This window comes from Heptranchias perlo, chromosome 34, assembly GCF_035084215.1.
Source record: "Heptranchias perlo isolate sHepPer1 chromosome 34, sHepPer1.hap1, whole genome shotgun sequence".
Classification (NCBI taxonomy): Eukaryota; Metazoa; Chordata; class Chondrichthyes; order Hexanchiformes; family Hexanchidae; genus Heptranchias; species Heptranchias perlo.
In genome coordinates, this window is record NC_090358.1 from 9,307,850 (window position 1) to 9,321,887 (window position 14,038).

Sequence of the window (14,038 nt, forward strand, 5' to 3'; positions counted from 1 at the left end):
ATATTCGCGTGGGGAACCCAGAAGCCAACTGAGTGCGTTGCAATCTGCGATCATAACTCAATTGAAGGTAAATATTTGCATTTCCGGGTTTCCCACGTGCCAGGCAGCCAGACTGACAGGCAGGCTGCCAGTCGGAAGGGAAAGGAAAAGTGGAGAGGAGGCGGGAGGGAGAGAGCGATCATGGGCCCTGGAGAAAATCGGAGTGGGGAGGTGGAGGGACGTGGACAGCATCGGGGGTCCAGCCAGCATCGGGATCAGGGCGGTCCAGCATCGGAGGGGGATGGGAGGGCAGCTGATCGTGGGGGCCCTGTCAGCCAGTGAGCTTACTGGGCCTGGATGAAGCACTCCTGTTCCTCAGGGCCCACGAGCAGTGTAATAAAGGCACTCGCCTCATGATTCCAGCCCTTCCCGCCTGCTTTCACCTCATGTAAATCGGAAGCGATGGTAAACCCAAACAGGTTAGGTTAAATTCATTTTATTTTTGTAATACTCAAAACATTAAGTATCTCAACTATTTCAATGGGATATATTGCCCCTTTAATATTGGCCCGCTGGTTTTAAGTGGAGGTGGGACTTCCTGGTGTGTATTGTGCACTTGCATCCAAACCTGCTTGGGTTATACCCAGAAGTGGGCGCGTTAGATCCGGAATGCTGTCCTGCTCCAAAAAGCTATTATTTTAACCTCCCACCCGCCCCCAACCCTCCCGTTCTTGGGGGTTAAAATTACCCTCTTTATGCCAGTTCAGGGATCATCGGAGGACTGTCTCCTCTAAAGTGAAGGATAGAATTGCCAACCCTCCCAGATTGCCCGGGAGTCTGCCGGAATGGGACATAGATCTCCCAGGTGCTGGAGTTAGGAGCAGAAAGGCATAGAGTTACATGTGCAGTACGGCTGAATATCTTTCTGTTATTAAATTCACTTGTTCTGCTATATACACCTGAATCAGATTAAAATACCCCACGATGCCATGTGAAGATTTCCTCTGTGTGTTCTGTATAAACACATTTACGATTCCACTGCATCTAGTATAGAGGAGGTCTTCACCCATGGATCTAGCTCGTGTACTTCTACAGAGAAAATGAGGAGACAGTCTAGAATCATAGGGGTAGATTTTTGTCTTCACTGCCTGGGCATTAAGCAGGAACAACACCACCTGCACGTTCCCCTCCAAGTCACACACCATCCCGACTTGGAAATATATCGCCGTTCCTTCATTGTCGCTGGGTCAAAATCCTGGAACTCCCTTCCTAACAGCACTGTGGGAGAACCGTCACCACACGGACTGCAGCTGTTCAAGAAGGCGGCTCACCACCACCTTCTCGAGGGCAATTAGGGATGGGCAATAAATGCCGGTCTTGCCAGCGATGCCCACATCCCGTGAACGAATTTTTAAAAAAAATTGTCTGGGTGGAGCCCAGACAGGAAAAACCAGTGGACGGTTCACATGCCAATTACAGAAACAGATGTAATGAAATGGGTTCTGTTAGAGGCATGTGATTCTCCTCACCAGATTTTCCTATCTGCATTCCACCCAGGCTTAATGCCCAGGCAGTGAAGATGACAATCTATACCATAGACCTTTACAGCACAGAAGGAAGTAATTTGGCCTTTAGCACCTATGCTGGCTCTCTGAAAGATCTATCCACTTGGTTCCATTCCAATGCTCTTTCATCATACCATTTAATTTTTTTTTTCATTTTCAGGTTTTTTTCTATCAATTTTCATTTTAAAAATTATAGATTTTGCTTCCGCCACTGTTTCTGAGTATGGCATTCCATGTCCTAACAACTCTCTGAATAAAACATTTCTCTTAACCTTTCCCTTTGTTCTTTTGTCCTTTCATTATCAACTGACTGACCAGTGGAAATAACTCTTCCCTATTCTCCTCATCAGAACCCCAGATAATTTTGAATGCGTGTGAGAGAAGATGGGAAACAGGACAAAGCCTACGCTGGAGTATAGTAGAGGCTGTGCCTAGCAAGTGGCAGCAAGAGAGATAATGGCAGAGTTTCAATGAAGTGCCCCAGAGAAATACAATTTTTAAAAAGGTTTGAGAGATAAACCTCTAATTTATGCAAAAAGGGCAAAGGGTTCAGGTCTACTCACTGACGTACTTGATGGGGAGATTCAAGCTGAGAGAGAGGGGGGACAGTTGTAGAATGACTTGAAAGGCATTTTGTAAAATATAGGAATGTAATTTTTGAGAGAGCAAAATTCAAACAAAGAAAACAAGAAGAGGGGGAATCTATAGACACCCCCACATCATTTATAAGAGCACCATAAGCACGGCACACTTAATAAGAACATAAGAACATAAGAAATAGGAGCAGGAGTAGGCCAATCGGCCCTTCGAGCCTGCTCCGCCATTCAATAAGATCATGGCTGATCTGATCCTAACCTCAAATCTAAATTCATGTCCAATTTCCTGCCCGCTCCCCGTAACTCCTAATTCCCTTTACTTCTAGGAAACTGTCTATTTCTGTTTTAAATTTATTTAATGATGTAGCTTCCACAGCTTCCTGGGGCAGCAAATTCCACAGACCTACTACCCTCTGAGTGAAGAAGTTTCTCCTCATCTCAGTTTTGAAAGAGCAGCCCCTTATTCTAAGATTATGCCCCCTAGTTATAGTTTCACCCAACCTTGGGAACATCCTCACCGCATCCACCCGATCAAGCCCCTTCACAATCTTATATGTTTCAATAAGATCGCCTCTCATTCTTCTGAACTCCAATGAGTAGAGTCCCAATCTACTCAACCTCTCCTCATATGTCCACCCCCTCATCCCCGGGATTAACCGAGTGAATCTTCTTTGTACTGCCTCGAGAGCAAGTATGTCTTTTTTTAAGTATGGTTCATGATTGTAGTCAGCCTGCAAGGTGAAACACTGTCGGAAAGCCTTTGGCCCCGATATTTATGGGGAGGCGGGGAGGGTGCAGGGGAAACCGGAAATGGCTGAGGAACCACGGAGGTCCTGCCAAATTTAACAGCGGGACCTCATTAATTATCTTTTTTTTTTCCGTTTCCCACCCGGCTGCTGGCCAAATTGACAGCCTGGCTAACTGCTGGGTGGAAAAAACCCAGTGGATGGAGTCCGCAGCCTGGGATCCCTGGGGATAGTCCCTGGCAATCGGAAGGGGGGAAGGGGGAGAGGTCAGCTACAATCGGGACATGGTGAGAGAGGCCATCGGGGCTTTGGAGGGGGGCAGGTCGGCCGCGATCGGTGCTGGTGTGGGGGAGGTCCGCGATTGCGGCAGGGGGGAGAGAGCGGCAGAGGGGAGGCCGAAGGCTTCCTCAAGGGGTGGGGGGTGGGGGGGCACTCCTGCTCCTCCTGGCCCACAAGGAGTGCTGTAAGAGGCACTTACCTTGTGGAGCCCACAGCTCCCGCCTCCCTTTCACTGCTGGGTTTCCTGACCCCTGGAAAACCCGCGCAGCAACTGTAAAATTTAAATCGGGCTCCCAATTGCACTGTGGGAGCCTGACTTAAATATGTTAATGAAATGTTCCGCCTCTCCACGCCGGGTCACTCAGACGCCTCAAAACTCGCCGCCGTAAAAACGGCAATGGGCGCATACACGATGGGTTGGGGACACGTTCCAAGTTTTTTCATTTTTAACCACCCCTCCCCCCTGACCCTCTCCCGCCCATCATTGGGGGACCTACATCTCAACCCCAACTTCACACTTGAGAGGGTGATAGATACAACAGATAAGGCAGTGGAAATGTAAAAAAGCAGAAGTTGGTAGTTGGAAACCAGCCAGATGAGAAAATGAATGTATAATCAGCTAAAGGAATGGATACCTCAGCAGCCAACAAAAGTGTCCCGTATAAAGCACCTTGTGAGTCAAAGTCACAAACAGAGAGAGAAGCCCACTGATAATTTGAAAGCCTTGAACACAAGGAGAAAAGAAGTGTGGAACTTCAGCACCATATTCAGCAATGTGCACCCTGTTAGAGATATGAAAAGCCACGCGTGTCAGAAGAGGAATTTCTGCTTGGTAAATGCCGCCCATACTGAACTCTTGAGTTACACAGAGTGTGAGTCCCATATCGTTTCATGTCCACAATACCCATTAGCTACACTGGATTCTACTACTGAAAAGCTGGGCATGAGTTACTCGCGTTTCACTTTCTGTGACTGATACTTGTAAATCCCACAGAAACTTGTAGAATGTGTCAATTTTCCTAGAGTTTGCCTGGAGGCTCTCAGTCACAGATACTATAGCTTTTCTTGTAGAAGAGAGAAAGGAGCACTCACTGAAAAAACAGTTGTAATTGTGACTTCACTTCAGAGGGTGCTTTGGCTAGGATAGTTTTGTAGGCCGCTGGAGCTCCCCTAAACTTTCTGTCAACCCTTTTTTTGCTCTTGATCGGTATCCACTGTTTCTCCCTGCCATTAAATTATTCTGGGATGTCTCTGTACACGAGGAAGGTTATAGAAACGTAGGTTTTGTGCTGTGCCACGTCAGCGGTCTTTTATCCTGCAGGTCAACTGCGAAGCACTCACAAATCCTTAACAATAGCAACTTTATACTGATGCTCTGTGAAACCAGAGGAGATCAAGAAATATCAAGTTGAGACAGAGAACAAACAACTTGCTTTTTTCTTTGAATAAAACAAAAACCAGACCTGACACATGAGGAAAAGACAATCAGTGAAATAGAAAGGAAGTAACGTTACCTGGGCCTGCCTGTTACCCATTAATTGTGCTAAATTTATTGGACTTTCCATTTATGTCATGTTAATTAATTGATGTTAAATTGGGTTACACAAGACAAATTTACATCCTGTTTATTGTGATTTAATGATATCTATAACATGTAACAGGCCTCTGGGGATCTAGAAAAAAGAGGATTCCTTAACTTCATAGGGCAGAGAAAAGGCAATCAAAATTTGTGCCTAACCTGTTCTATACCTGACCTGGGAATGCTCAAATGGGAGCAGTTTAGAGGGCGCCCTACTTTGCATCCTAAACATGCTGGATCTAGCCTCGAATTGCTTGATACTGATTCTGAATGCCAAAAGTGATCCATTCTCCAACATCATTGTCAGTCCTCAATTTGATGAGCACCAAATTCATAAGAAGAATAAAATCCATTCAACAATATACTTGAAAAAAAAATGCAGCCCAGACATTCCCACCGCCAAAGTGCAAAGGAATGGGAGGTCCCCTGCCTGTCTGGCCTTGTGATCTGCCGCAAAGTCTGGCGCAAGTACTGGGATGCTTTCCCAAGCAGACCTGACAAGATTTCGAAGAGGTTCTTTTGGGTGGGGCAAATACTGGCCTAGTTGAAGATGTAAAGTTTCCATATTTGAATTCTGATGCTTCCTCCTTAGGCTCACATTCCCAGCCCAAACTTAGCCCATGGCTCAGTAACATTCATTTGCATATTCAGCCTTTTATACATTGCGGATACCATACAAACCATTATGGTAGCAATTACAATAAGAACAAACTGGGTAAGAATTAAAACCTGTCAGAGAATTCTAGCCCAAGATGTTGTCCCACGTTATATACTGTTTCCCACCATTTACGCTATCCTAACTGTCCTATATTCCTTTCTATGGTCGCATTTCATTGTTGTAGATCAATTAGGCGGTGCTCTGATGTGACTGTGCGGTCAAGTATAGTTTTAAGACTCAGTGACAATGGTGGAATCGGATGTCCAAACTCTTAAACCGATTTCCACCTGAATTTCCATAGTATTATGAATGTCCACTGGGATCAGGACCGAACTTGCAATTCTCCTAGCTGTTCATCAGTTATGAAAGAAGGGATACGATTGTTCTCAATATTTTCCAATCCCTTTTGTACCTAAGACATCATATATGAGCCATACATGCCGCACGTGATCCCTTTGGAGATTTAAGTCTTAGATGTCATTATGTCACTTATTACCTCATTAATCTCTTTACCCACTTCCCTGTTACATTGTTCAGTTTCACCATCACCTTGTCCCCCACTTCAAGACCCTTAACATAAGGCCCAAACTTGTGCCGGCACTTATTATTGTGGCCAATGGATAGGGCAGAACTTAAGTACACGTGTCGTAAACGAGCGTGTAACTGCTCCATATATGTGTCCATGGTCACGCTCTTGTGTTGAGGTCCAGAGAGGGTGCCACCTAGCCAAAGCTGTGGCAACCACATCCGCCGTCCGGTCATGACCTCGAACAGAGTATATCCCGTCATCCGGGAGGGTGAACCCTGAATTGCCATCAATATGAGCGGCAATACAACATCCCAAGTCTTACCAGCCTCTCTCACTGCCTTGATAACTTGTTGCTTAAGGGTACAATTCATACGCTCAACCGCTGCCTGAGGGTTATATGGAATGTGGAATTTTTGCCTGATTCCTAGGAGCCTTAGTGTCTCCTTCATGACCTGTCCAGTGTATTTGGCAGTCCCCAGCGAGTGAAAACTTGCTCGATAAATACCTTTGCAGTTTGGGTAGCAGTGGCTCGTTTCACAGGGATAGCCTCAACCCATTTAGAAAAGCAGTCAACTATGACCAAGATGTACTGGTTACCCTTTTGTGTCCTCTGAAATGGGCCAACGTAATCAATCTGTAAATTTCTCCATGGGCTATAAGATGCTGGGACATGGCTAGGGGGTGTTTTAATTCTGGGCCCTGGGTCATACTGGGCACACGTGAGGCAGTCATTGATAATGGCATACAAGGCCACCACATCTGCTGCATTAGCCTTTGGACCATGCTGTCATCCTTCTGGTGCCCACTAGAGGTGCGTGCCCAATGGACCACCTCATTACCAAGTGATTTTGGGACTACCCATTTACCCTGATAAAACAACAAGTTATTCTGTACTGTAAAATTGTCTCTTCTGTTCAAGTAATCTTTGGGTCATGAGCCCTCACCTTTGATGGCTGGCTGGACTGATTTAATCCAAGTGTCCTCACCCTGTAGCCCTGCAAGATCTAAAGGGGGTGCTCCGCTTTGAACTTTATCTGGCCCTACAAGGCCACGGGTGGTTCCCACACTTTTTGGCTAGCTGATCTGCCTTACCATTCTATAATAATATCATGGACTGTTCGAATGAGTTTGTGGCGCAGAGCTGTAGGAACTACAAAAATCATTGTTTTTATTAAGGGACAATGAAACTGTTTGTACAGTGACTGCTCTTTCTAGTCAGAAAGCTGTGACTCAGCAGATAGAAATGCTGGAAACTCAAAGGGCGTCAGACCATTTCTTTAAAAACTGGTGCAGCAGGCAATTAACTTCAGCAATGCAGAAGTAAGGGTTAATTACTTCTTGCTTGTCAAAACCTTAGGGGTGGGGGTGAAATCAATCACAACAGCAGGTCTCAGACTTGCAGTAACCATATTAAGAAAATTGTAAACAATTTTACAACACCAAGTTATAGTCCAGCAATTTTATTTTAAATTCACAAGCTTTCGGAGGCTTCCTCCTTCGTCAGGTGAACACCGAAAGCTTGTGAATTTAAAATAAAATTGCTGGACTATAACTTGGTGTTGTAAAATTGTTTACAATTGTCAACCCCAGTCCATCACCGGCATCTCCACATCATATTAAGAAAACAGTGCTTTGCAAACGTTTGAATTGATTTAAAACAAAACTATTCGGCTTTAATTTAAACTGTATAAAGTAATAGCAGTTTTTAGCTGTAATCCAATTAAAACAAAGTGCTTTGCAGAAGTTCAAATTGATTTACAATCAGACACCATCCTGTAAATGTAACTTGTAATTCTTCAAAGCTACATTTAATCATTTTTTTTGAAAAAAAACTTTGTGCTTTTAACAGTGGCATAATGTAAATTTCAGTCGAAATAAATCCACACCAGCGTCCTTAACTTAGAATGTAAAGCACAAAATTTTCATCAAATCTCCCATATTCTGGGCGTACAATCTTAAATTTAAATGAATATACTCAACAACCATATTCATGCTTTCATGTGCCTTAAAAATATTGATTCCCTGAATCGGTTATAAACTCAGAAACTGCCAAATTCTGCATGATAATCCCAAATTGCGGACCATTCACATAATTTGCATGACTAGCTGTCGGTAGTGGCCATCCACAGAAAACCAGTTTCATAATTTGATAATTTAATCAAACACTCAATCTGTCAATTACTCCAAATCAGTTCAAAACCAAAAACAGAAGGACTCAATATCTCAAAAATAATACGTGTGCGTACATATATAGAGAAAACAATTAACAAATTTAAGACAGCGTATGCTTATAGAAAAGACATTGATTAAAACGCTTAAAGTACTCCCAACATCAAAGATAAGACTACAGAGGGTTAAACTGCTTTTAGCTCTGTGAAAAGAAGATGGTGGAGCTGTTACCGAAAACAGACATCTCACAGACACATTTCTAAGGAAGACTTTCAAACAAAAGAGATGCTGTAGCTTGTTAAACATTCGTAGCATTCTTAATGATAAGCCATCACCAAACTTCCACACATTCACATACACTTTCATACAGACTGAAATTCCAGCAGCCTTTTCCTTTTAAAATAAAAATGAAAAATGCTGGAAACACAAGCAGGTCAGGCAGCACCTGTGATATTCTGCTTTTGCCTTTTCTTCCTCACAACAATTTTAATTCTTGCTGTGAGCTTTTAACTTCTTTTTCTTTTTCTTCGCCCTCAAATGTCCAACCCTGAGTTTTTTATGCAACTCTTTCACAGCCTTTCTCTGCTGTGATGTGGAGATGCCGGTGATGGACTGGGGTTGACAATTGTAAACAATTTTACAACACCAAGTTATAGTCCAGCAATTTTATTTTAAATTCACAAGCTTTCGGAGGCTTCCTCCTTCCTCAGGTAAATGTTTCAGGAGCACCTCGAAGCCTACGCATTTATACATATAGAACAATACATGGTGTTTACAGAATGCCCCTGCAACTGCCCGTTGCCAAGGCAATCACCGTGTTCAGACAGAGAGGTGTCACCTGCAGAACCCCCGAATACACATTCAACAAAAAAACAAACAGGGAAAAAAAAACAGAGAGAGGCAGAAACATCCGGAAGGCATTTCTCTGCTGTGACAGGACTGATATAAACCTCTCCTTCTCCTTCTGTGCTTTATCGGCCAGCATTTTATTCGCAGCCTCACACAAAGTCTGATGGTTTCCAACTAATAAAGCACAAGTTCCTAGTTTCTCCTGAATATATTTCTTTGCTTTATCCACCACAGTTTTTACTGGCTATCCTTCCATCTTCCTTCAACTATCAATCTCATCTGCTATGGCTAAACACACTCCCTCTACTTTATTAGAAAAACATTTTTTTTCAAGGTTGTGAGGATATAATCTCTTGTCACGTTAAACAACTCAACAACAACAATGATGACAACAACAACAACTTGCATTTATATAGCGCCTTTAATGCAGTAAAACATCCCAAGATGTTTCACAGGAGTGTAATCGAGCAAAATTTGACACCGAGCCACATAAGTAGATATTAGGGCAGGTTGGTCAAAAGCTTGGTGAAACAGGTAGGTTTTAAGGAAAGAGAGGTAGAGAGGTGGAGAGGCTTAGGGAGGGAATTCCAGAGCATAGGACCTATGCAGCTGAAGCAATTCCAGGGTATTCCAAATGCACCATGGTACGGCCCCTAGACTATTGCACAGGTCTCTCATGACTTAAAACTCTTAATCCCAACTTTCCCGTACAATAACCCAAACACATATGCTTTGTGCAAAACTGCACCTCTTGTCTCTCGTTGTGCGCCAAAATGAGAGTAACCTGTTAAAGGATCACTCCCTTGCACAGAGACGTAGGGTGTTTTGTTCCAAAGTATAAAGATTTTATTAAGAAGTTACAATATAAGTAGCAAAGATATTAAAATACAAGAGTACAATTATAACATACTAAATAAGATGTTTAGATACAACTTGGCAAAGCTTAGCACCGCCAAGGTTCGGGGTGCACTCTCGAAGGTCCTTGATATTATTTGAGCATGTCCAGCCTCGCTCTGAGAAACGTTCTAACATGGACGATTTACATCTCAACTTATATACGTTATTAACACATTAGTTCTAGTAGGCCATGTGCACTCGTGAGGCCTCCCATCAATCATTCTCTCTGTCTCATGGAGCTGCCATCTGTTTCACTCCCTGCACATTCCAGATAACATACAATACCTGACATTATCAGGCCTCCCTGATAATGGAGACAGGCTCTCTCATTACTCACGGGTGCATTATTTACACAAGGTTACCAAAAGCCTGTTGATGCTTATAACAGAGAATAGAAGGCCTTGTTCAGAAGACAAGCCAGTATAATGCTTTTCCTACAGAGAGGTTAGAATTGGTTTTACACAGAGGGTTGTTAGGACATGCAATACCCTATCAGAAACTGTGGTTGAAGCAGAATGGCTTTTCAAAAGGAAAGTGGATAAGTATTTGAAAAAGAATTTAAAAACTTATGAGGAAAGTGTAGTAGAATGAGACTAAGTGGATAGCTCTTACAGAGAACAGGCAGAGATACAATAAGCAAATAGCCTCCCTCAGTATTGTAGAATTCTATGATCTTATAGGGCTGATTTTAACTTTCAGCAGTGGCAGGAAATAAGCAGTAGCGGACCACCCACCCGATATACACCTCGATCGATTTGACTTCAACGGAAAGGAAAATTGAATGGAGTGTGTAACCCACGACCTCCATCACTTAGTAGGTCAAGGGTAGCAGGCCCAAGGGAACACCATCACCTCCAAGTTTCCCTGCAAGTCTCACACCATCCTGACTTGGACATACATCGCCGTTCCTTCATCGTCGCTGGGTTAAAATCCTGGCACTCCCTCCCTAACAGCACATGGACTGCAGTGATTCAAGAAGGTTGCTCACCTGCTCAAAGGCAACTAGGGATGGGCAATAAATGCTGGCCTTGCCAGTGCTGCCCATGTCCCAAGAACAAATCATTAAAAAAAATCTATGGAATAGGCTCCCAGGGAGACAGTGGAAGCAAATAGTGTTGATTCATTCAAATGCAAATTAGATAGATTTCTTTCAGAAAATCATATTTTAGGGTACAGTATATGAGTAATTTGAGATATGGCATATGGTAAGTGTGGCATGCTTGGGAGGAACAGATGACTTTGGATCTATAGTTCCCAAAGCTTTGAACCTTTAGGGGTTTTCCTTGCCTCGGGTCTGGGTCTAAATGATAGAGATTGATTGCTATGATTAGTTAACAACCCATTGTCTTTGCATCATACGACTACCAGGATGGAAGAAGGAGAACTAGACGGCTTTTTGTCTTTTATTGTCAGATAGCCCAGCCATGTGTACGCAATAGATCTTCATTATAATTACATCGCAAAGATTCTGATAGCTCCACTAGTTAGGTGGACTGAGAGCAAATATGCTTCTTTAGCAACCCACTGTTGGATAATCCATGATAAGCAGTCTCTCAGAGACTGGATCATGGTTCATTGAAAGTGCATCACAGGGTGTTATGCAATAGCTTAACAATTCTGCGATGGCATTTGATAAAATACCAGTGGCAGTGTTACCTCTCATTGACACTATCGTGAGTGGCACATGACATTAGATAATTCTCTGGCTGGCAAGAAAAGGACACCACCTAGTAACATTAAGTCATACACACTAGAAGGTTCCTATAGCCCGATTTTAACTTTCAGCTAGTATTCAGCGAGTAAGTAGAGGTGTGAGTTTGAAGCCCACCTGCCTGTTCCAGAAATGAGGCCCAGGGTATTTTAATAGGATGTTGGCAGGAAGTGATGGAAAATCACATGGCCCAGGAGGCCACCTACTGGGACCAAGTAAGCGGTGGGCTCAGCTGCAGGGCTGCTCCGCGGCGGTCTCCCGACCAAGGAGTGGGGGCGCAAATCCATGGCAGGGAAAGCCTAAGCTTCCCTTGCAGGGCCCAGAGGAACACTCCTACTTCACAAAGGACAGTGAAAAAGTCATATCTTTCTGGGCCTTTTCTGGCCCCGATATGTTTTGCTGTGAGGTCGACCTGGCGGGAAACTCACTGCGACTTCCGCTCGAGCCGCCGAGTTAAAATTGCAGTCGGGTCCCAATGCGGTCATCGGTACTTGACGTACATATGTGAAAAAGGACCTCGGTGTCCTTGTCGCCTGCTCAGTGGAGCAGGTAAACATCGGGAACCATCTACTCCTGTGTCTCCAGGGCAGGAATGTAAATGGGCGATTTTAAACGGCCTACTAAAATAGCCCCACTAATCTTTGCTGAGTTAGCTGATCTCATCAGTGCCAGCAGTAGGTATTATTGCCCTTAGGTCCTAAAGGGAAAAGAAAAATCAGTCAATGCTCCTGCTCCTGATCACAATTCAATGACCCTGGCTGGAAAGTATGAGTGTGGGTATTGGGTGAGGACAAGACCGAACTCGGCTGGGATGCTCTCTACAGTCAATTAAGCAATTCAATGGCAGATTTTCTTCTTCAGTGTGACCAGTGAACACTTAGTTTTAAGCACAGTGAAGAGGAAGTGGAGGCAGAAGCTTATTGCATAAGGTTTCAGGCATGACAACACTGTTCTGGGATTTCCAGGCTTTCCCCAAAATAACGACCCAGAATTTCGTGAGACGAGTGCTATTGTAATGGCGCATCTACGTTGTAGGGACCCTTGAATGGCGCAAAAGAGGAAATTATGGAGTAAGTGACTTACGCCATTACTTACGCCGGACCATAATTCCCTGGGACTTACCTTCGCGGAAAACAGTGAGAAGTTAATTATCATAGTCCCACCGCCCCATCCCCCGTCCATTAAAATCAATGCAATAGAGAATTTCCTGGATTAACGCCAGTTTTTATGCTGCTGACATTTAGACTGAAAAATAATGGCGCTGGTGACCTGCCGGTAACCTGATTAGTGACTGAGAAGAGGGTACATGTGAAAATGCTCGTAAAACTTGTAAATACGAAAAGCCAATTTCATGTGAAGTTCTTGCAATTCTTCATAAATTCAGTAAGAACGGGAAACACGGACTGTCCACGTTAGAAAGGAGCAGATTAATCACCCATGGGTACTCACTTTTGAATTTGAAATGTGCCGTTGCTTCTTGGAGCAAACTAATGGAAATGGCTGCTGATAGCATTGCGTGTATAGCTAGCTGGCTGGACACTGCACATATTAAACTACAGTACATCATTCGGATTATAAAATGCAAATCTAAAAGTGTAAGTTTTACAGTAAGCTGTGGCTACTACAGCCGGTCGGAGGCTGGGTATTTTGTGGCAAGTGGCTCACCTCCTGACTCCCCAAAAACCTCTCCACCATCCACAAGGCACAAATCATGAGTGTGATGGAATACTCTCCACTTGCCTGGATGGATATAGCTGCAACAACATGCAAGAAGCTCGACACCATTCAGGACAAAACAATCTAATTGATCGGAACCCCATCGACCAGCTTAAACATCCGCTCCCTCCTCCACCGGCACACCGTGGCTGCAGTGTGTTCTATCTACTGCAACTCACCAAGGCTTCTTCAACAGTACCTCCTAACCCTGTGACCTCCATCAAAAAGTCATATCTTTCTGGGCCTTTTCTGGCCCCGATATGTTTTGCTGTGAGGTCGACCTGGCGGGAAACTCACTGCGACTTCCGCTCGAGCCGCCGAGTTAAAATTGCAGTCGGGTCCCAATGCCGTCATCGGTACTTGACGTACATATGTGAAAAAGGACCTCGCTGGCTTTGAGCAGGTGTCCTTGTCGCCTGCTCAGTGGAGCAGGTAAACATCGGGAACCATCTACTCCTGTGTCTCCAGGGCAGGAATGTAAATGGGCGATTTTAAACGGCCTACTAAAATAGCCCCACTAATCTTTGCTGAGTTAGCTGATCTCATCAGTGCCAGCAGTAGGTATTATTGCCCTTAGGTCCTAAAGGGAAAAGAAAAATCAGTCAATGCTCCTGCTCCTGATCACAATTCAATGACCCTGGCTGGAAAATATGATGTGGACGACATCGGGGGGGGGGGTGAGCCAGCATCGGAGGTCGGGGGGGATGGGGGATCAGAGATCGGGGTGGGGGTGGAGGGCGTCTAGCATCGGGGCGGGGTCCAACG